Raw genomic sequence first — 22,301 nt, 5'->3', positions numbered from 1 at the left:
AATGCCTCAGTTTTGACAACACTGCATTTAAAGCAGTGGTGAAAAAAGTCCTCTGACCTTTCAGGGAGGCCTTAACATTTTTACATTTTTCTGCTAAGAGGAGACAGTGTAAAACAGCTGAAGAACACATGTCAGAGCAAGAACTGAAGTTTGGCAGGAGTGCTGAACTTCACACACACAAAACCTCCCAGGAATCGGCTGGAAGCCCACTGAAGTCAATGGGACTTTTTGATTGGCTGCAATGTGTGTTGGATCTGATCCAAAAAGGCTCTGTTCAGCAAAATACTTAGGTGGATTTTACTTCAGGCATGAACTTAATAAGACTTTTGCAGGTACTTAAAAGTCATGCTCACTTGCAAGTTTTTTGAATGCAGGCTCAATTTTTTTGAATTTATTAAGATCTCTACCATGTGATTTGCTGCAAAGTAACAGTAAGAGAAATTTTGAAGCAGTGTTATTTATTGTCTAAATACATAGAGTAAACAAAGTTCAAGAGAGATGCTAGGCTACACTTCTCAAAGGAACCACAAAAAAGTCAACTATTTCAGAATGGGAAGTGAGAAAAAGCAGACGTTATAACCATGGGATTTTCCAAGTTTTAAATATGAGGCCAAATTTGCTCTGTGGTAGGACTGAAAGATCAAAGCAAAGAAGGTATAAATTGGCATATCAGTAACTTAGATTAAAGGTCTGATTCATAGTGTGTCTGCACCAGAAATTGAAAAAAAATGCAAAACAGCACTTAATAAAAAATTTTGGCCTCTGGACTGCATTCACTTCCATGCCAAAGCCTGCTTCACCCACAGTAGGTCTATTTGCAAGTGAGAAATGGATTATAGTTTTTATTTTAAAAATAGGAGTAGGAGAACTGCTTAAACACCTATAGAAATTAAAATGAAGCTAAAAATGCAGCCTTGTGGATTTCAGCAGCTAGAAGCTATTGAAATAAGATTGACATTTTCAAAGAGAACATTTCATTTCTGACATTAAGGAAAATATAGTCTTGGGCTCTGTGGGGAGAAAAGTAGGTATGAAATTGGTAATAAGTTGAGATGGATTAGAATTGAATTCCCAGACCCAGAACTAGGCAGGCTTCAGAATTCAAACCTCCTGGTATAGGCTGAAATCTGAAGCCTGACAGCAGAGCATTTGAATAAGATAGGATTTAAATTCAGTGGTAGAACTGATATTCTGAAGGGATATTTGTTTCTTAGTTATTAGCTAGTGTGATCTTTTTATGTCCCTCAATAAATTTGGACTCTTAAGTCAGTATACTGTTTTTGTGGTTTTAGTTTAGCCATTTTACAGTGATTTGGTTCTGTGAACCTGTTTTACTGTTCTGATGCAGACATGTTTAATACGTAGCAAAAACATGATCACAAATATACATACTAGATTTTCTTGATACCACATTAGAGGGCTCTGTAAGTGTAGTCACCACATTAGCATCCTGCTCTTCTAGTAACCAAAATATTTATGCAATTTTATCACAACACTCCAGATGAGTCACTAGCCACCCTCGGGGGATGCTTCCATCAGGTTCATTGTCATTTTCTGGAATGACAGTCCTTCAGTGTGAAACCTGAGAAGCAATAAACCCCAAATAAGGGTAATTGGAAAGCTCAGCCCTTGCAGGACCACATTCTGAGGTCCGGTGACTCATGTAAAAGCAATCCAGGCAGTCATGAGACAAAGTTTTTGTAGCCACATCAGCTTTCCAGCATTTGCTGCAGTTCCCAAGTCTGACTTGTGCTCACTGTGCTCTTTGTCAGATTTATTAATGCATTGTTCTGGGTTTTAAATTACAGCCCTCAGCAGTCATGTTCATACAGATCTGTGGCAGGCAGCAGAGACGTCTTAGAAGCAGAAATAAGCACACACAGAGTCTCTGCTCTCTGCAGGATACTGCTTGCTTAAAACAACTCTATTTTAAGATTGAAACTTTCTATGAAGTTATCAAGTTTCTCCCTTCCATTTTCCATTTCACAAGCCTGTACTGCAGTTCTGGCTTATGTCTTCTATCCTCAGGAAGCAACCTGTCAGACCACTGTGAGGATGAAACATTCCTCCAGGATGGGTTTACTGCCTTGCTTTCTTTTACCTCAAATCATTTCCAAATCAGGAATTTTAATCAAGTTGATTAAATAAGATTTCATTTAAGAAGAACACTGGATCTTAGTTCATACTTGCGACTTTAACCATGGCAGCTTTAGTCATGACTGGCTTCATGCACCCATACTTTCTCTCTGCTCTGTCCTTAGTCCTTTTCTCATGCTTCTGGTAGCAAGTGAAGCATGACTGTGTTACTCTAAAGCACATTCTTGTGTTTTTAAATTGTTTATGAAGTTTTGTGTACAGTATGAGATTGAGAAAGCCTAGGAATGGATGCATAACCCTCATGCTGTTCCCCTTCTGGGGAACCACAGTGACTTACACTGATGCAGATGAATCACCACTGCTTGATGCTCAGAAACATTTGAATTATCTTTATTTAAAGAGACTGAATAAAACTAAGGATATCAATAGTTACTCCAGGAAAAAAAATTAAACTACTAAAAACAACTGATACAATAAATAACAAATATATAATAAATATCATTAGATTATATACATAAAACTACACATGGTTAGTGGAAGTTCTGTACCAGATCAAGGATAAGTGACATGTGCACATTTATACAGAAAACAAAATAATTTGCAGATGCCTATGGGTGATATATGATGGTTGGGACATTAGCAAGGCAGCTACTTCTGTGTCCTTCATGTACAAGAGAATACAGCAACCACCATCTCAATGTGCTGTGACTGAAGCCACTGAAATGGCTTCTCAGATGTGTCTGGGCTTTACAGAGCAACCTCAAATCACCAGGAGACAGACATCAGAAGGTTTCCTACCCAGTGTGAAAGGAGAAAGGAAATTTTCATCTCTGGAACCATGGAGTGGCAAATTCTGAAAGCACAGCAGTTGCTCATACTAGTTACTAGTGCTTTCTTTACAGAATAATATAAGAGTGGTCAAAGAAAAGCAGGAGAGGAAGCAGCATTCATAGCTCAATGGATGTCCTGTGCCTGTTTCAGAGAATCATTATGCTGGACTTCCTCATCCCACAGAAATGTGATTTGGAAACTTTACCAAAGCTCTAATTGGAGCACTTTTTGGAAATGATGCTTCAACTGCTTACAAAGAAGGAATGAGGAAGCTCTCAATAGCAGCTCTTTAGCCAAGATAGCTTGTATTGGGTTTCAGCAGTTTCACTGGCTCAGAAACATGAGGTACAGGACAGTTTTCCATCTGCTAGAAGGAGACTTTTTGTGATCAAGTAATTTTCATTTCACATGCTAAGTTTAAGGTGCAAGAGATGCCACTGTGACAGGCAGCTGTAACTGTATACTGTCTAAAGGTGCAGACTTCAGATGTGTTTTTAGTTTATGGACTAAACTGCATCTGTTCTTACTTAATCCATTTGTAATTAAACACTTCTTTCAAATATCTGTGAGTGGTAGCTTTTAGGACCTGGGATTTGTGCATGAAAATAATATTTGGACCCGGAATAGAGGACTGAAGTCTGGCTTAAGTAACACTAAACCAAACACAAAAATCATAGCATAAGCATAATGTCCAAGAAGTTCAATATTTTGTCTGCTGTATGACATCTGAGGGCACTGTTAGCCCTGATGTCCCTCCCTATCCTGCCTTGGGGCTTTTCCCGTGTTTCTGATAGGCCAGGACCTCATTTAAGCTCTTTCCTGAGCTATTTTCCAGGTGGATATTTTGAATTGTTATGATTTCATGGGATGATCCCTTACTTGTCTCAAGTCATCCACCTGCATTTATTCACTAGGCCATTCACTAGGCTCCATTGTAGCCCAGTCCTTCTAAGGTGCCACAGGTTGGTTCCGTCTCATCAAGGGCATGGCCAGTAATGGGATTGCCTTTAGGGCTTGGCTTATCCCCCACTTTCTGCTCCAAAAAGGTTTCCCTTTTTACTGACCCAAAGCCAGATTGGCTTCACAGAGTGTTCTGTGCTCACTGATACTCTCCATCAGTGCATTGGATGTGCATGGCCAGGTTTTGGCAGTGGGGGCTATGGGGGTGGTTTCTGTGAGAAGCTGCCAGAAAGCTCCTCCATGTTTGACAGAGTCAATGTCAGCCGGCTCCAGGACAGACCTGTCCCAGCCAAGGCTGAGTCAATCAGCCACAGCAGTAGCACCTTAGTGATAGCATATTTAAGAATGAAAAAAACAGGTGGTTGTTGTTGTGAAGAAATTTTATCCAGAGAGGAGTGAGAATATGTAGAGGGACGGCTCTGCAGGCACAAGGGTCAGTGCAGAAAGAGGGGCAGGAGGTGCCCTGGGCACTGGAGCTGAGATTCCGCTGAAGCCCATGCTGGCAGCCCATGCTGCAGGCTGTGGTGAGGCAGCCCTTATAGGTCAACAGAGATGCAGAGATTAACCTGCAGCTCATGGAGGCCACTCATGCTCGAGCAGGTGGTTGGATGAGAGGAGACTGTGACCCTGTGGGCACCCTGTGGAGAGCAGGGTCCTGGCAGAGACCTGAAGACGGACCCACCCTCAGCCAGAAGAAGAACTATCTGTTATGAAAGGTACCCCACACTGGAATGGGGGAAGGACTTTCCTCCATGAGCAGCAGCAGAAACAACCTATGCTGAACTGACCCTAAGTCCCGTTCTGTGTCTCCCTTGTGCTGCTGGGGTGGAGGTGGCAGAGTGTGGAATGAAGGGAGAGGCTGTGGGGAAGATGTTTTTAAGATTTGTTATACTTCTTGTTGTCCTGCACTGACTTTGATTGGAAATAAATTCAATTAATTTCCTCAAGTTAAGTCTGGTTTGCCCATGACAGTAATTGGTGAGCGATCTCTCCTTCCCCTTATTCCAGCTCATGAGTCTTTGGCTATATTTTCTCTCCCCTGTCCAGTTGCAGAGGCAGGTGATGGAGTGGCTTTGGTGGGTACCTGAAACTCAGCCAAAGTCAAACAACTATAATCAGTCTCCCATAAAATGAGTGGGCATTGTTTTGAGATTTTGGTAAGATCATTGTTATCATTATGAATGGAAAAGCATAAATTTTGATTCTACATGGCTCATTGATACTTGTATCTTTTTAGTTCAAGAAGAAAACAGAAATTAATGCAGAGTGGTATCCCAAAAGCTGATTGTGAATTTAAAACATGTCCTTTCTTATTAAACACAGGCTCTGTATCCATTAAAGTATATTTGAGCATGTTTTCAAGCACAGGATTATCTTTGTTTTGACGCAGTACCCTGAAGTACTTTAAAATCTTAAATCAGCTTCAAAGTATTTCAGTCTTAGAAATTCTGCACTCTGCAACATTGGAAGACCCTTCCCTGCTCTCAGCTAAGGTAAAAATGCAACCAAGAAACAGTTCTTGTGTAAGAAAAGAGACCACACAACAAGGTACTTCAAAGGAAATTTGAAAAATAATAATTCTGTAATCTCTCTAGCAACGCTCACATGAACACTGGGAAAAACCTTTTAAGATTTTTCTTTCAGTACACTCAACAACATGGTTAAATATGGGATTGCCAAAACTAAATGAAGGAATCTTGATGGCACTTATCTCACAAGAAACAGCTTGAAATTCACAGCACCTGGAGGCTGTTGTTTTCATGCTGTTTTGTAAATGACACCATGGAAAAGTGTTAAGCTTCTTTTAGAAGTGGAACTCTGATAACAAACTGTTTGGAGTTAATTTGAAAAAATGTTATCAACAGTAGGTGACTGGTCAGCCAGTGGGGTTTTTTCATAATCTCATAACCTGGGATATACCTGTGTTGCAGGTACAACACAAAATTCTCTCCTACAGCTTAATACACTAAGTACTGCTAGAAATTTAGACCTGGGGTCAACCTACCAGTAACCCAATTAGAGGGTAACTGTGGTTGCTTTTTTGACAGGCCAGTTACCCAGCCTGGTGTTGCCTCGTTCTGCTTATTACCTGCCCCTAAACTGCTGAATTTAAATTCTACTTCTCGGTTACAATCATTTTGTGGCTGCAGTCCCTACTGTCCTTGGCCTAAATTTGGCCCCCAAATGCACAAGTGCAACTCTACAATACATTAGCAGAAATCAATTTATGGCAATTGAAAGCTGAATTTGACCAATAAACTCTGCTGACCCTCTAAATGCCTGTATCAAATGTAGTGCTGCTGTTCTAGTTTGAGCCATAACAGAATTTAGCTATGTATCAGAAAATCAATTAAGTGAAGCCTTCAAATAATCAGAGCTAATCTCTTATCTTGGCAAGCACATGGAAACATGTATCAACACTATTATAATAATAATGGAAAAGTATAAAAGTGGGTATGAAGATATATTAGTTTTACACATACACTATTTGAAAATAGAGAGGAATATACGCATAAACGCACATTCTTCTAAACAAATTATTTAATCTCCAGGAACTATAATTTGAAAAATTTCTACATTACAATGTTGTCTCTCTGATGTGATAGCTTTGATATTCTTGATTAATTAATTGGGGAATATACAAGTCTGCTCAGATTTAAATTAGGAGAATCTGAAGGGAAGTATATAGTCATTAAATGCAATATCAGCATCAGAACCTCCAAATATCTCACACTATCACTCAAAAGCTGTTATTTTATTCAGTAAAGCCCATTGCAATCCTTGTACATTTTTTCAGCTAGCAGCTTTGATCTTTAACTCTATTGTTAATTGTTTCATAATGAAGCTCACATATATTCTTACTGAGAGTAAAAGAGGAAGTGTTTTCACTTTGAAGGGTAAGTCACAATAATGCTTTAGTTGATTGAATAATGTTTCAGGAAGGGGTTGAAAAAGCTTTGAGAGGCTTTTGCTATAGTGCTTCCTGATATTAGATTTATTGTCTTCTTCTGACTGCAGTGATATAATTAGATAGTTCTTTATTATAGTTAGATAGGTCTCTATTATACAGAGATAAAAGCATACCCAAAAATCAATTAAGTAAAGCTTTTTGCTTTAGCTGAAGCATTTTGCTAAAGTCAGTGCTCTTTTTTTAGGCTACCTGTTCTTCTCCAAGCAGCTGTTTACTACAAAACAACTGGTGTGGAGGTCCAGAGAATGAGGATGTTGTAGGACAAAGAGGTTCACTTGTATGGCTTAGGCTCTGGGCAAAGGTCCTGCAGTGGAAGATAGAGATAGAGTATCATTTCTGTAGGGAAAGGCTGCCAGCTGAAACATTGATATCCAGTGATTTATTATTTTCCTCTTCTCTCCTGCCAGGATTACAGTATTGGCGGATGAAGTGATATTTATATAAATTCTTTATATTCACCCTTCTTCTGTGGACTTTTTATGTATGTGATGAAGTCACAGAGAAAGTTTCCACTTTAGGTGGTTTTTTTTTTACGTTGTTTTTAAAAAATTATATATAGTATAAAGGTCAGCAGTCATGTGCTAGGTCAGACCAAGGTTCCCCTCTTTTCTTTTTTTAACACAAGTAAATACAACAGAAGTAATATAACAAAGCTGACAAGTAGAGGAGGAATATTTTCTTTAAACATATCCAGTCATCAGATTGTAAAGCATGTGAAATAGAAAATTGTTATAAAAATGTGATTATAGCATACATTTCTCATATTAAAACAGCTGGTGAATTTCATACAATGTGCCTTCCATACTGTGAAAAAGCAAAACAACACATTCCAACAGTAAGGACTTTCAGGGTGTATAATGTATTCAAAAGATTTCATTGCTGATTCAGAAAACCTTGTGTGATCAAGATCTTCATCTCTTCCTTCTGGTTGTATTTTAACAGTTTCTAAGAGCAAATTACTTACTAGCAAGATTTGTGAAAAAGAGTGGGAAAAATATACAGCACACCTGAAGACCAGTCCTAGATATAAAGTCTGGGCCATTTGACAGATGGAAGTGGGGGCAATATCTTATTTTTTTGAAATAACAACAACAACAACAACAAAACAAATTAAAAACCAAACAAAACTCAAGAAAAGGATGTTTAGATTCTCAGTTCCCAGACAAATGAAGTTGTGGAAGTTAGGCATCTGCTTTCCTGAAAGTAGCTCCTCTGCTCAGAGCACAGCTCTCATGGTCCTCAGTAGTTATAAAGTACTTTGCACTTCTTCATAGCCTGGGCATGGAGAAAATCAGTTGGCAAATAGACATTTAAAAAACTCTGTGCATTGATCATCTGTAGTGGAAAAAATATTTGGCTCAGTGGTATATTGAGTATCACAGAAAATATTCAGTGACAAGGGATAATCTTGCTTTTATCTCTCAGCTCTGCAACTCCTTGCTGCTCGTTTACTTTCTTATCACATTGTCTCACACACCTCCAGCATCTGCTCTGGTTTTGCATCTCAGTTTCTGCTTTTATTATTTGCTCTAAAATAGTCTGCTTCTTTTTCCTTCGCACTGTTTCCTGGGTCTTTTTAGAGCAGCCACTGGGTCATTTTGCCACTGCAGCAGGTATTATGCCATGGCTGATGCAATTCCAGGGAAAGTCCTGTTTTTCCCTCAGGCTTTTGAGCAGAGAGTTTTATAGGTTTACCTATTAAACCACTGAGCAGATACCAATGAAAACATTCAGGGCCTATCAACTAGTCTGAGTGAACATTCAGAACAGAAAAGAAATCATTACTGGAAGTGATCCATGAGAAGTCCCTACCCTAAAAAATATCCTTTAAAAGCTCTGCCATGGTGGTTTTCCCATGTTGTTTAGTTTCCCTCAGAAATTTCTGAAAAAAATTGTTGTTTTTTTCTGAAAAACAAGCATGAGGAATTCTTCAATATAAACAGGTAAAAGTTGGAATATGTAAGTAATTGATTGTAGAAAGGATAAAAAAAAAACTTCAGCCCTGGCTTTGCAGAGAGGAAAATATCCAGACTACTATATATTTATATTTTCAGATTTCTGTAATTCTTCTTTTTCTTTCTTTTATTTTTTTTCCTCTGTATTATTTTAGTACTTGTTGCATGTTAAGAAAACAGAATGGGAGGAATTTCTGCCACCCAATTAATGTGTAAACAGATGCATATGTGAACATATGCATTTCTTATAAAAGTAAATAAATCTGTGCTGAGGTGTATATATATGCACGTATCTATAAATTCCATGCAAGCAAGGTATAGGTGGGATAGGGTTCTGCATTCAACAGATTTATCAGATGTAAACCCATTTTATTAGCCATGTGTACAGGCAACAGTCTTTTTAATGAAGGTAGTTTATCTCTTGCAATGGATTAAAGTCAAATATGATATTCAAGAGTCTCCATCTCTGCTAACAGTTAAACATTCCAATGTGAAGCAGTTTCCAAAACACCATCATATGCAGTGGTGTCCTTCTTTGAAGTTAGCTTAGATGTTTTATTCCTAACTGGACATTAGAACATGAAGAATATTTTGTATTTTAAATACTCTCATCAATATGTTCATTCTGTGATAGGAAAATAATGCTAGTAGAATTAGAATACTGCATCAGCCTGAAAAGAGCCTAAGTACTTGCTTTTGACAAAGAGAACAGAAACACTTGTAATATCCAAATAATTATCTTGGGAGGTTTTTTTCCATCTCTCTGCAACAGTTCCAACAGCTCTGTTGTTGGTGTCGTTTCCTTAGAGGACATTGATAAACAGAACAAGAAATTTCTGTTTGTGGTATTTGGTGTAGTTCTACATAGTCATGTTTTCTAGTTTTTCTGTGATGAAGAAGTATTTGCCTGTGTACTCAAAGTAGGCCTCAATTTCATGGTTGTCTGTGATTATCAAGAACTCTCTTTGAATAAACAGTCAGATTAAAAACTTATTTTATCTCCTGCTCAGCTTGAGCCAGAAAATTTCACCTGTTGCAAAGTACTATGTTCCAAGATGAAAACTACAGTCTTCTCTGCCAAATTTGATTTAAATTAAATAAAAAACTTTCTTTGTATTAATGCTGACCAATTATGGTTGTTTCAAGTGTATTTATGGGTCAACAGCTTTCCACTTCTGCCAGGTAACCATTAGAACTTTTGGAAGGTATTTCTGTCTTCTCTGATGAGTCCTCAGAAACATTGATTGATAGAAATGTAGATGACTTGAAACTAGCGGGTGAAGTAAAACCATGATTAAATTCCAAAATTTATTTGAGAATTTGTTTTGTTTTCCGATGTACTTGTCCTCCTTGTAAAATTACATCCATTGGATTACACTTCATATGCTAAGTTTTAATATGTGGAACTGCAGTGTAAATTTTGTTTTCCAAGTATCTTGGAGGTAATTAGCAGTTTTTATCTTTTCCCAGTGGAAAATATTTTTTTAAAGAGTAATAAAAATAATTCTAGTTTTCTTCAGTTGCTCAAGCAGACAGCCAAAGTTCTTTGTGTTCTGTTAGCTGGGATTTAATTTTTCATCCTTCTGAAGTCACTATTTATTTGATTTTAAAATAAATAAGTAACAAGGTGGATTGTGCTTGGTTTAGTCTCTCCCCCAATACCTTTGCAGATGTACCATGTGAGCCAGCAGGAACAGAACCTCACTTCCATACTAAAAATGAATGAAATTTGCAAAGTCTTTGTTCTGAAGTAATTCTCAGACAATGCTCCTAGATAGATACAAGGAAAATGTTTTGTATTGATTTTTTACTACATAATAGAAATATTTGGAGGTAAAAAGTGCTTACATTTTTTATCTCTTTTTAATCTCAAACATTATGAAACTGTTTTGATCTACCACCACCTTTAAAAAACACCACTAATACAATAGTTCACTGACTTTGTTATCAGATGACACAAGTGGTCTAAAAAGATGGAAGTAATTTCTCAGAGCAGAAGAATCATTACTCTAAGTCACACATATTTGTTGCAGGACGCAAAGAGGAGTTGAAAACAAACTCTTTAACCTACTCATGGGAGGAAATAATAATAATATAGAAAAGAGTTTGAATTTTACATTTTGAGAGCATGAGCTTGAACCATCAATACACCATGGGCAGCTGGTTGTTGATAGGCAGGTAATAATCCAGATTCTCCAAACCTCATGTTCTGGTTTTCATCACGTCCCCACTTGGAAAAAATATGAGAAATTTATGAGTTTGTGGTGGTACCTTGGGAAGAATGGGGAAAAGGAAGAGAGAACAATTCTGTAAGAAATTAAACTCTCATTCACCTTGAATAATTCTTCTAGCAGCTGGAATCTCAGGTGAAATGTTGACACTGTTAGTGCTTCCTCCTTCTAAGTAAGAAATGTTTTGTACATTACTACTGTACTTCAAATTAGAATGTGTGGTTTTCTTGGATTTTTTTCTGCAGGAACCTCTCTCAAAAGGCCACCAGACCATCAAAAACCACCTAAGGTAAAATAATTTAATATGGGAGGAAGCAATAAATTTTAGGGGTTGTGGATTCCACTTGAGCATATGTTATAAGAATCCTATAAATATTAGTTATCATGAGGACCCCAGCCCACATGATTATAAAAGCTGGATCCAGACAGTAACAAATCCTGCACAATGTAGTCTGATATCTTAGAGATGTTAATTTGTAATGTGAAATCTCTTTTATTTTAACAACAGCAATTTTTTTTTTTTTTTTTGTTTTGCAAATAGCTGTTACTGTTCCCTGTAAATGTCATCTTCATTTTTTGGGCTTTTAAAAATTTGCTCAAAGAAAGGGAAAATGTGCAATAGATGATTGTTCTTTGGAACTGCTTGAACAAAATCTTGGATCCTTGGATTTTCTCATCCTGCTCTTCTAGATTTTATCCCTATCGTGGAGCTGGAAATGTGTGTGTTTAACGTAGTGTAGCAGTCACAGGATCATTTAAACTTTGAAAGTGAAAAAAAATGTATGTATTATCAATAGAATGTTAAACTTTTTTTTTAGAGGAGGGACTATAATAACTGCTGACTAAGTGTCCAAATAGCATATTTAGTAATTTTCCTTTCCTCATTTGTATTAGATATTTGATAGATTTTGGTAGGGTTTTTGATATTCCTAAATCAGTTTTAGACGTGCCAATAAAGGAAAATAAAACTGAACCCCCAAACTTCTAAGCAATGCATATTCAATTTCTAAGAATGAAAAATGGTTATAATGTGTGTAATGCTTGGGCTTTTATCAAAACACCTGTATTTTTACTTCTTGTCTCACTTATAAGTTATAATACCTATCAGTGAAAGAATATTTCTTAGTCGCAGCCACAGCTATGCAGTAAATGCAGACAAATTATGCAAAGGAGAGTAATCTTAACACTTTTCTTCTAAGAGTACTTTAAAACTTCTGTAGTCACGACAAGAAATAAAATCAGTGTCATTTAATTTAGAGAACATCTGTATCCCACTTTAGGTATCTGAATTTTCTTTGTGTGACTTTTTTGACCTATTGAGTAAAGCGAATCACTAATTTAAGTGAAAAACATGGGTTTTAGAAGTCAAAGATTGTAACACTGTAGTTTAACTGTAAACATGAGGCTTTGATTTGCAGGGCAGAGACAATAATCACACTCTTTATAGTTCTACTAATAAAGAGATACCTATGTAGAATAGGGAGACCCATTTAAAGCCAGAAAATTTATGGACCATGATGTGGACACATACAATCAGACTAAGTCTATTTCAAAATTAAGTGGTTATGCTGAATGAGCCAAAGTCTTTATTTCCAGGCTGTATGCACGTCGTAAGACCTCTGGTTTTTGTCACGAAGTAAAAATTTTAGCTGATCTCAGGATTTGTTTTATTTTCTTATTGATCTTGCCTTTTGTTGACTTTGGTACGTGAAGCACCCAATCAGTCATGAGCATGTGTTTATCTGAGTCATCGGCTCTGAGATCCACACTGGCTACATGTGTCAGCCCTGATCAGGTCTTTTTTTTTTTGGCAAACTGTTCAGCTAGGCAGAAGTGAGTGATCTACCTCATCTTATCGCTGTTCCTGCAGGAGGAATGGGAAGGTGCTGTGATCACTGAGGCATGCAGGTGAAAGGCAAATTCCATAAATGACACAGAAGTTGGCTGTAGTCTTACTTGTGCTTCAATGTGACTGTCTGACATTTGTTCTTTGCTGACTCCTGCAGATTGCCTCCAGTTTTGAACCCCTGGATTTCTGATGTTGCACGCCTCTGTGCCATCATATATGAGCTCATCTAATCTTGAGAGAAAATATTTAAGTTCTTTTTTTGCCAGAAACAATAACCTTGCCATTTTCCCTTTTGCCCTTCACATTGAATAGTGATGTTGACTTTTGTTGCAAAAGTATATTAGATTGTTATGAACTTAAACCAGAATTGCACCAGGCTGTAACTGATAGCAATTCTGGGCTGAAGTGTGTTTTTATCAATTACTGTGAATTCTGGAATGAAGGGAAAATGCAGTGTAGAAAGGTGGGGAAACCCACTTATCCTATCTCTAATTAGATAATGACTGCAGGAAAAAAATGAAAGCAATGCATTAAACCCAGTTCTATGAGTTTTAGGATTTTTGTGTCAATACCTTGAGTGTTCACGTAGTGATCCAGAGGGATCGAATTTTCTTTAATTGAGGTGATCACAAGGTTGTTTCTATGGTATTGTTTGAATTTGCTCACTTGTGCTTCTTTGAACCTGTGGAATTGGCTTATCCCTGCTATTTGAACAAATATTGGGTTGTCATGCAGCAGTGAAAAGCAAAATGCCATGACTATAAACATTTTAATTGACATTTTTGTCTCCTTTAAAAGCTGTTTTCTTATTACACTAGTCTAAATCTTCAGCATCTCCATGCTTTGCTTCCAGTTTTATCACTGAATTGAGAAAGAGGTTTTCTGGCAGATAACTTCTGTCCTACTGCATGAATATTTTATTTTATTTTAGTTTTACTTCCACATTTGGGAAAATTTCAGGAAAATGTTGAGCTGAAAGGTACAGGTTCTTTGTTTTAAAATTCTATTACAGAACTGTGATGTCCAACTAGATTAAAATTGAAAATCTACCTTGTGCCACTCCACAGAGCACCTGAACATATCAACCCAGCTCACAAGGGCGAGTGGTCAGGATGGTACCAGATTCTGCATGTTGAGCTGGTGTGCATGGATTGTTCACCTTTCTTTTACACTCTGTTATTACTATTGTTGTTGCTACTGTTCATTTCTTGTCACATTGTTTCTAGTAAATTTTTCCTATTTCCACAAGTGATATTTAGCTTTTACACCTGCAATTCTCCTCTCCAGCCCTTTACAGAGGGAGAGGAAGGAAGTTAATGAGCTGTGCATGCTTTGGAGTGCTCTCAGGGGAACACTAAACTGGGGAAGAACACTAGATTGGGGAATACCATTCCTAAACCATGACAGTTTAATAGGGTTTTTTGGGGAATAATATCTTCTGTGTCTTGGTACAAAGTCTTTGTTTAGCAAGGTGCTACAAAAAATATCAAGTCTTTCTTTCGAGGACTGGCAACTGCTTTGTACTTGCTTCATCTTGTGCTGGGGTATGTTAAATTTATTTTGTCATCTATTGCTTTTTGTCTCATGTTCTATTCACATCAGACTGGTGGACTGTCTGAGGAATGCTTTTTTAAAAGTAGAATAGAACATAAAAAAATATTTTAAGCTGTGAATGATCTATAATCTCGTCTTGACCACTTCAGGGCTGATAAAAAGTTAAATCATATTATTAAGGGCATTGTCCAAAAGCCTCTTCAACACTGACAGGCTTGGGGTATCAACCACCTCTCTAGGAAGTCTGCTTCTGGGCTTCTGTGCCCTCTCTGTAAAAATAAAATGCTTCCTTATGTCCAGTATAAACGTCCTCTGGCACAGCTTTGAATGTTTCCCATATGTCCTATCATTGGATACCAGGGAGAAGAGCTCAGCCCCTTCCTCTCTCCTTCCCCTCCTCGGGAGGCTGTAGAGCACAATGAATTCACCACTCACCTCCTTCTACTCAAACTCTGCAAACCCAAAGTCCTTGGCTGCTCCTCAGAAGACATCCCTTCCATCCCTTTCATCAATTTTGTTGTCCTCCTTAAATTGTGGGGCCCATTTTCCATTAGAGTTCTTTGATATCCAGTTTTTGTGCTAAGATGTTTAGGTTTTTTTACAAAGTTATAAGCTAACAGCTGTCAGCTGCTTTTAGACAAATGATTTCATAAACAGCAAAAGAAGAGCTGTCCCAGTACAGATCTGATCTCTACTTGAGCATCACTTAAGCTTACCATTACAATCACATGCTAAGTCACGTGCTCCTGCTTTATAGGTTGTCAAGATGAACCTGTAAGGCAGAAGTGTTTCAGGTGTGTATCTGTGCACTCCTCAAAGCAGAGTTATTTGTTAATGGGAAAAATGTCATATCTGGAATTTTTGAGCCCATTTTAAGAAATATTTCTATGCAAGATTAAGTGAAAGTATTCCATCAAGCCTTTGAAACTTGGTGACTTGCTTGCAAATATATTCTCTGAAAAATTGTCTACCAGCAGACCTATGAGATGGCAGTTTCCAAGGTACTGTGGGGGTTTTTATTAGTTCACAGATCTGGATCCCTTTCTTAATCATGACTTTCTGAAGATATTCATTCTTATTGCAAAAGACTAATGAAAATTAATTTCAGAAAAACACCTTAAATCCTACTATTCACTTTTCTTACTATTCTTTTCAGTCATGTTGCAGTCTTGTTTGCCAGTGAAAATACAAATTTAATACTGGGTTGCCTCATATAGGAGACTCTGTGAATATAAATGTACTGCTTTTTCTTTTAAAGTGATCTACCTTCACTTACTATCAAATTTGTTCTCTTACAGAGCATGTACATTAAATGTGGTCTCTTTCCTTTCCCTGAGAGTTTGCTCTGGTTTTACTTGTTGTCCTTAATCAGGCCATTTGTCCTGTTTTACTCAAGCTCTTCTTGCTCAGTCCAAAATTCCTTTCATAATCATTCTTATAAATTACTATGGCATGAACTCCCCATGAACCCTGCAAGCTGCCTCAAGCATTTCGAACAATCAGCTGTGATACATTGGTGCAGTAGTCAGTGAAGAAAAAAAACTGAGACTTGTTCAAATACTACCCCGTTTCATCAAAGACATTACTTGTTACAGGACGTTTGTCACAAAGGGGTTGCCCCATGTTTTTTATGATTATCTCTTGGAATACAAGGAAGATGCCATATGATGTTTTCACTTGAAAGTCAGGAAACACCTTTACTGTGAGGGTGACTGAGCAGTGGCACTGCTTTCTCAGAGAGGAGGTAGAGTCTCCATCCTTGAGATATTACAACACCACATGATCCTGGGCAATCTGCCTGATCGAGGAGCTGGACCATGCTTCCTCCAGAGGTCCCTTCCAACCTTGTCCATTCTGTGATCTTAGAAATTTTCTCTTTCCCATCTTTCATTTGGAAGTAAATAATAAATTTTAACTCTCTTATTCTTCTGACTAGCATTAGGAAAATTGGATTTTGCTGATTCTTTATTTTGAAAAAAGGCTAGTCTGTACTCTAAACTAGCTCTAAGGTTTTCCCTGAGAAAACTTGGAAGAAATAGGGGCCTCCAGGACAGTTACCTCATCCAGAGATAGCTATCTATAACTCTAAGACCAGAGTAAGCAAGTAGTTTAGAGACCATGTGTAATTTCTGTATGCCTACAATTAGGGAAGATTAATTCCAGTGCTGGCTTCTGTATGGTCCTTCTCTCTTGCCTGTTTTCAGAGTGGCTCTGATCTCTTAGGAGTTTTTCTGCTTTCATTATGTGTGGATATTATGATATGAGAATATAGGGGGAAAATACAACACATTTGGCTTGTGTGAAATCATGCTGTTCAGAGGGACAGGTGAAGTCACCCTACAAAGTATCCAACACAACAAATGTGAATGTATATTAATGTTGGCTCTGGAGGATTTGTTACTAGACTCTTTTGATCTCCTTGACCTGGCAGCATGGTAGAACAGTCCCTTAGCCTTACATTTTATATTTCTGTGTTATAGAAGGACAGAAAGAATACTAGCTGGCAGAAGATCTCATGCTCTGACTTAGTTGCTATTTATTTGTGGTGTAAAGCTGCTTTGCATAACTTGGTAAGCACATACCTCTGTTGTGTACCATGCATCAAATACCTAACATTGCAGATTGAGTAACAGGCACCAGTCTTTAATAATGATCTGTAGTCATGAGTATTTAAACTTTGCCTGAATAGTTCCATCTCCTTGAACACACAGCTTGAACTTTTCCCACCTGAGTGGCACACAATAGACTTTCACTGGTAATGGTAAATAAAACAGGCCTTATAGTGCATCTCCATATAGTTAAAACTGTGCTCCTACTCCATTCCCACCCCTCATAAATGGGGTTGTCAAGGATGGCAGCGCAACAGTTGGGCGACATCACCGATTCTTGAACATTCCTGCATGCTGTCTGAGCTTCCAAGTGAAAAAGCAGAATTTATACATTGTGTAGCATGTACTAGTCATTTTCTATGGTGGCAACAGCAAAATAGATGCTGTTCTCACTTGGTAACCTCTACTGATTTTATTATGAAATGTTTTGCTTTAGTATATCATAAGTTTAATTGTGAGCACTTATTCTTTTAATTATTCTCATTCTTTTAATTTTTAATGTATGTATTTGGCTTTCTGATATCTAATATGCTGCTTTCTGAAATGTTGCTACTTAATGTGTGATTTTGAAACAAATAAAAAGAGATATTAACTTTTTTACTGACTTAAGAGTGCATACTTGATAATTTATTGTCTCTAAGCATCTAATTTCATGTCTTGCCACAAAAGTCCACTCCTTCATTGAATGGATACAGTAGAGTGTTGGCTACATGGAATGTGATTTTCATTGGTGTGTGTCTCACAGGAATCATCTGTAATTTAGGTTTAATGTGCAAGGCTAATAACTCTTTTATTTTTGCTAAACGTCTTCCTAACATCTGAACTACATGAACTTTCACTTTATCTACTTCTAACATGATATTCTGTCTTAAATTACTTGGCTGATGGTATTGTGATTATGTTATCAGAGAGTCAAAAATTTGGTTCTGCTATTTTTTTGTCTCTTTAAATACACTTCTAAAGACATCTTTGTGCCTTTCACACACATTGATGCCCATTGTTCGTTCTCATTCTCTTTCTTACTCTGTTATGCTGCCCTGCCGTTGCATCTGGTATTAGTCTGAACTTCACAGTCCATTCATTTTTTTGCTCTTTTGCACTTCACTGATGTCACATACATGCAAAGATCTCTGAGTCACTGATTTATTTCTAAGTATGGGGGCATTTTTTTCTTGTCTGCCTTTCTTTGCATAATGACTTGTCAGAATTTTTGAATGTGGTCCTATGTAAAGAGAATTTCATTATTATCTTTTTTTGCCTTTCAATTACCATAGGTTTTTGGATTTTCTGCATATCTTCTGCTTTGTATTTGTATGTCTTTCTTTGCTGAATTTCCAGTAAATTTTCATGCTTTCCTTTCTCTGCCTTCTTAAACACCTTTGTGACTGCTTTGTTTGTGTTCTTTCTTTGTGTGTGAGTTTATTCATTAGCTGTGTATGTCTCTGATTCTCTGTAGAGTTAATGGGATCTCTAAGCATTCACATTTGACCGCCTGGATTTTTGTCCTGTCATTATTCTATCACCAATTAGTTCAGCCTGTACAGTTTGGTAATTTCATGAATCAGTCATTTTTGTGAAGTTTGCCAAAGCTCTGACCCATTGTTCTGTATTGATGTTTCTTGATTTATACAAAAAGGAGTCTTTCATGTAACAGGATTTTTTAATGAATTAAAATGCTCAGGAGCATTAAGATTTATCCCTGCCTGCTGCTGATGTAGTGGGATGTCACCAAAGTATCAGACACCCTTCACCTATAACAACCAATCTGCTCCTCATATGGTTTTTTCCTTTTCCCTGCTTTCTAGAGTAATGACAAAATCTGTTGTTTTTCTTCTGTGTTTGAGAAGTTCTATGCATTCTGTCTTAAATATCTATGTGCTGAGGCATTGGACTATATTGTCCCTCAGCTTAATATTTTTGTTGTCTGTAAGATCACTTTGAATTTCCTGCAATTGTCCATAAGCACAAGCAAAGATAGTCAAAACAGGTCCACATTCATGGTTTTTTTCCTTCCTTCACTTGTAAGGTCTTCAAGACTCTCACAAAGGTGAGCATTTTATCCTTAGAAAGAACCCTACATTGTTCTGACAATGCTACTCTCACCTTTCTGTCCTCTCCAGCTCTTCACTCTGTGTCCGGCCTCTAGTCACTTGTTCCTTATCCCCCTGGCTCTGTTCTGAATCTCTCACCATTTTGTATTGTGGTATCTTTGCCCCATCAGCTCCATGCCTCCATGATGGATTTGCTTATCAAATCCATCTCACCTGTCCCTTAGAACATCTTTCTGTTGGTTTGCAGGTTTGCTGCTTTTAGCCGCCTTTTTGCTCCTCCTCCTGAGACATCTTCTTGCCACATCTACTTATATTTTGTTCTTTAGTGTAGGACTCACATAGATTCCTATTCCTTCCTTAGGATCTGGCACATGTGATGAAATTAGTGTGACAAAGAAGGTGTTGCTTTTCCCCTAGAACAAGTGGAACAGCAGTTTTACCTGTTGAACCTAGGTAACCTCTACTATACATATGGAAAATGGGATTATTTCCCCACCACCAGAAGACTTGTAGCACAATCCATTTTAAATACAAATTTGCAAAGCACATTTTCCTGATACAAAGTCCGTTTCCTTGTCCTTTTGTAGTTTCTCCTCCGAAATGGAACTTTTAAAGAAAAAAATCACTGTTTTGTTTAGTAACACTACTGCCTAAACCTAAGAGAGGATACAAATTGAAGCCAGGTTAACTGTGTATGAAATGGAGTGAGTGCATGAGAACATTTTCTGAGCACTGACTCTGACTGAGATGTCACAGATAAAAAGGTGCTGCCTAAACTAGGAAAAATCTTGAAACTTTGTCCCCTACACTATTCCCTCTGTTCTGTTCCCCTTGAAATCTTCACCTGCTTAAAGCAGTTTGCCTCTTAGATAACACCATTACATAGATTACCTAGGTTTTACACTAGTGTGCAGGCTTTACAAGTTCATTCCAGACTTATCCCAGGGTGATTTGCTCTCCTTGATGTAGGGCTTATTTGATACAGTCAAAGAATAAAATCATAGAATAGTTTGGATTGGAAAGGACCTTTAAGATTGTCTAGTTTCCACTTTCCTGTTGTAGACAGGGATGCCTTCCACTAGACCAGGTTGCTCAGAGTCCCATTCAATGTGGTACTGAATTCTTCCACAGTTTGGACATCCACAACTTCAAACTCAGATGAAATTAATGAGGAATGTTTTGGGAACAGTTACTTTCAACATTCAAAAGTTACATGCTATGTGAAAGTAAGTGGCCTACTGCAGATTTTTAATGACAAATAACAACTTTAGTTTGGACTTTGTAGAAGTCTGAAGGATAAATTACCTGAATAGGTTTTTTATTATTTTTTGTTTGCTCATTTCGTCCCTTTGGCCTCATTTTACTTTCATTGAATGTATTTGACAGGGGAAAGTCAGAAGAAGCTTTTTGAGGAAAGAAGTTTGTTGCATTGGGCAAAATTTTTATAGAAAAAAGGCACTCACTGCAAGGTATGTGACACTTTTCTCATTTGTGACTGGTTTGGTTTTTTCTATTTGGTAAACTCGGTACATGTGGCAGGATGATGACAGCAGCCTATCACAGGAACAAATAATGGAAATATCATCCCTGGTCTCACAGCTGGTTTTTTTTTTTAATTGAGCCAGTTCAGTTTCTACCATTTCTTTTATTGCCTCCTGCCTCTCAGGTTGGTGGCTAGCTCAGGTGTTAGGCACAGCGGCCAACAAACATCACTCCCTATGGCCACTGCGGGCGAGGAATGCGACCAGTGGGCTCTGATCCACCAGACCAGGCAAGGACTCAAAGCGACGTTAACAGAAACGCAGGAGTTGTCCTTCTGGGGGTATCACAGCTCCGAGTTCATTGGCAGTCCACCAGGACAACCTTAGCTCGAATAGGATATGCCCCAAAAGGCACCCCAGCGCCGTGTGCAAGGGTATATAAAAGGGGGTGGCAACATGGGGAGGGAACAACAGTAAACCAATAGGAAACAGCCTGGGAGTGGTAAAGGGAATGACAAGCAGGGGATATGTCCAGTGAGGTGAGAGGAAGGGAGGGGTTCCCAGGAATCAGCCTATCACCCGAGGCCTTAGCTGGAAATTTCTGGATAGAAGGGCGAGACCTCAAAGTGACAGACAAGCCCCCGGGTGGGGTCCGGGGAATGACTTAGAAAAAGGTCACATAACATGGGTGGGGAAAGGGAATACTGACAGGCAGAGGGGGAGGAGGAGAAGGAGGGACGGACCATTTAACATAAAGAGCGGGAGAGGGAGCAACCACAACATGGGGTAACCCAAACCACACCCCAGCAACCTTCCTTGTGTCACATTTCAGCTGGGCTCCTGTTGCTCTTCTGTAAGAGGACTACCAGCTACATGCTCATCCCCTAAACAATGCTGAGGCTGGGTACTGACCTTTGGTAATGTATAACTGTACCCATGGCCCTGTTTGACACATGGCATGGTTTGGGGAGGACCATATGCTGAGGTTTTTTCCTGACCAGTAGTATGGATGAGAGTATTCAGCTGTGTGTTAGGAAGGGAAAGACTAGCCATTTGAAGGTGAGTCACACTGTGCCACTTGCCATCTCAGCTCCAGAGGCTAAGCTCTAGTCTGAGTTTCTTATATAGCAGAAGTCTAAATGGATCAGATAATTGACCTGGGTATGGGTCTGTTCCTCTTGTCAGTCTGTTGGCTTCCATGAAGAAATGAAGTTGGCTTCAATATAATTGAAGCTGGACTATTATTTTCTTTAAGCTGTGACATGGATGTGGACATTCTACTTTTAGTAAACCACATGCAGTTTGGTGGACCTTCAGAAACTATGAACAGAAAAGGGCCAAGAGCTGTTCAAACAGTGTGTGTCTTTCTTACATATCTCTTCATATTTCATTTCTTTTCCCCATACAACCATTTAGTTGTAACTTGTGTGCTCTGGGCTTGCATGTGTTTGTGACTTTTAATTCTGCAAAAGCTTTCAGACTCCATATCACAGTATGTGATAATTTGTACCAGGGAAGTTGCACTTAAGGACAAAACTGGAAAAAGTAAAAAGCTGATTAATATATTTAAAGACAGCAAAAATAAACCAAAAATTTCAAGTTTATCAGTTTATTGCAGGTCTCCTCTCCCTTCTCCCACCTAAATAATGTTTGAAAGAGGTTCTTGATAAAATACCAGCGCTGGCTGACTATTGTTATGTTGGTATGTTATC

General features: G+C 38.1%; 1 long non-coding RNA gene across 11 annotated transcripts in view; it reads left to right on the top strand.

The window, feature by feature from the left end:
• The window catches only part of LOC115493798 (uncharacterized), a 251,267-nt gene that overhangs the window by 3,078 nt on the left and 225,888 nt on the right, over nt 1-22,301 (top strand). For 7 of the 11 annotated variants that reach the window (XR_012053981.1, XR_012053978.1, XR_012053980.1 and 4 more), the window contains exon 2: nt 20,495-20,577. The exons of 2 other annotated variants lie outside the window; for them this stretch is intronic. This is a non-coding gene — a long non-coding RNA (uncharacterized lncRNA). Of the gene's footprint in view, nt 1-11,290; nt 11,335-20,494; nt 20,578-22,301 lie in introns of all 11 variants that reach the window. 2 more of the 11 variants (XR_012053977.1, XR_012053974.1) reach the window with 1 other exon arrangement.

The sequence above is a fragment of the Taeniopygia guttata genome, chromosome 2, assembly GCF_048771995.1.
Source record: "Taeniopygia guttata chromosome 2, bTaeGut7.mat, whole genome shotgun sequence".
NCBI classification, from domain to species: Eukaryota; Metazoa; Chordata; class Aves; order Passeriformes; family Estrildidae; genus Taeniopygia; species Taeniopygia guttata.
Note: the sequence above shows the minus strand (reverse complement) of the source record. Positions and strands in the feature narration are given on the sequence as shown.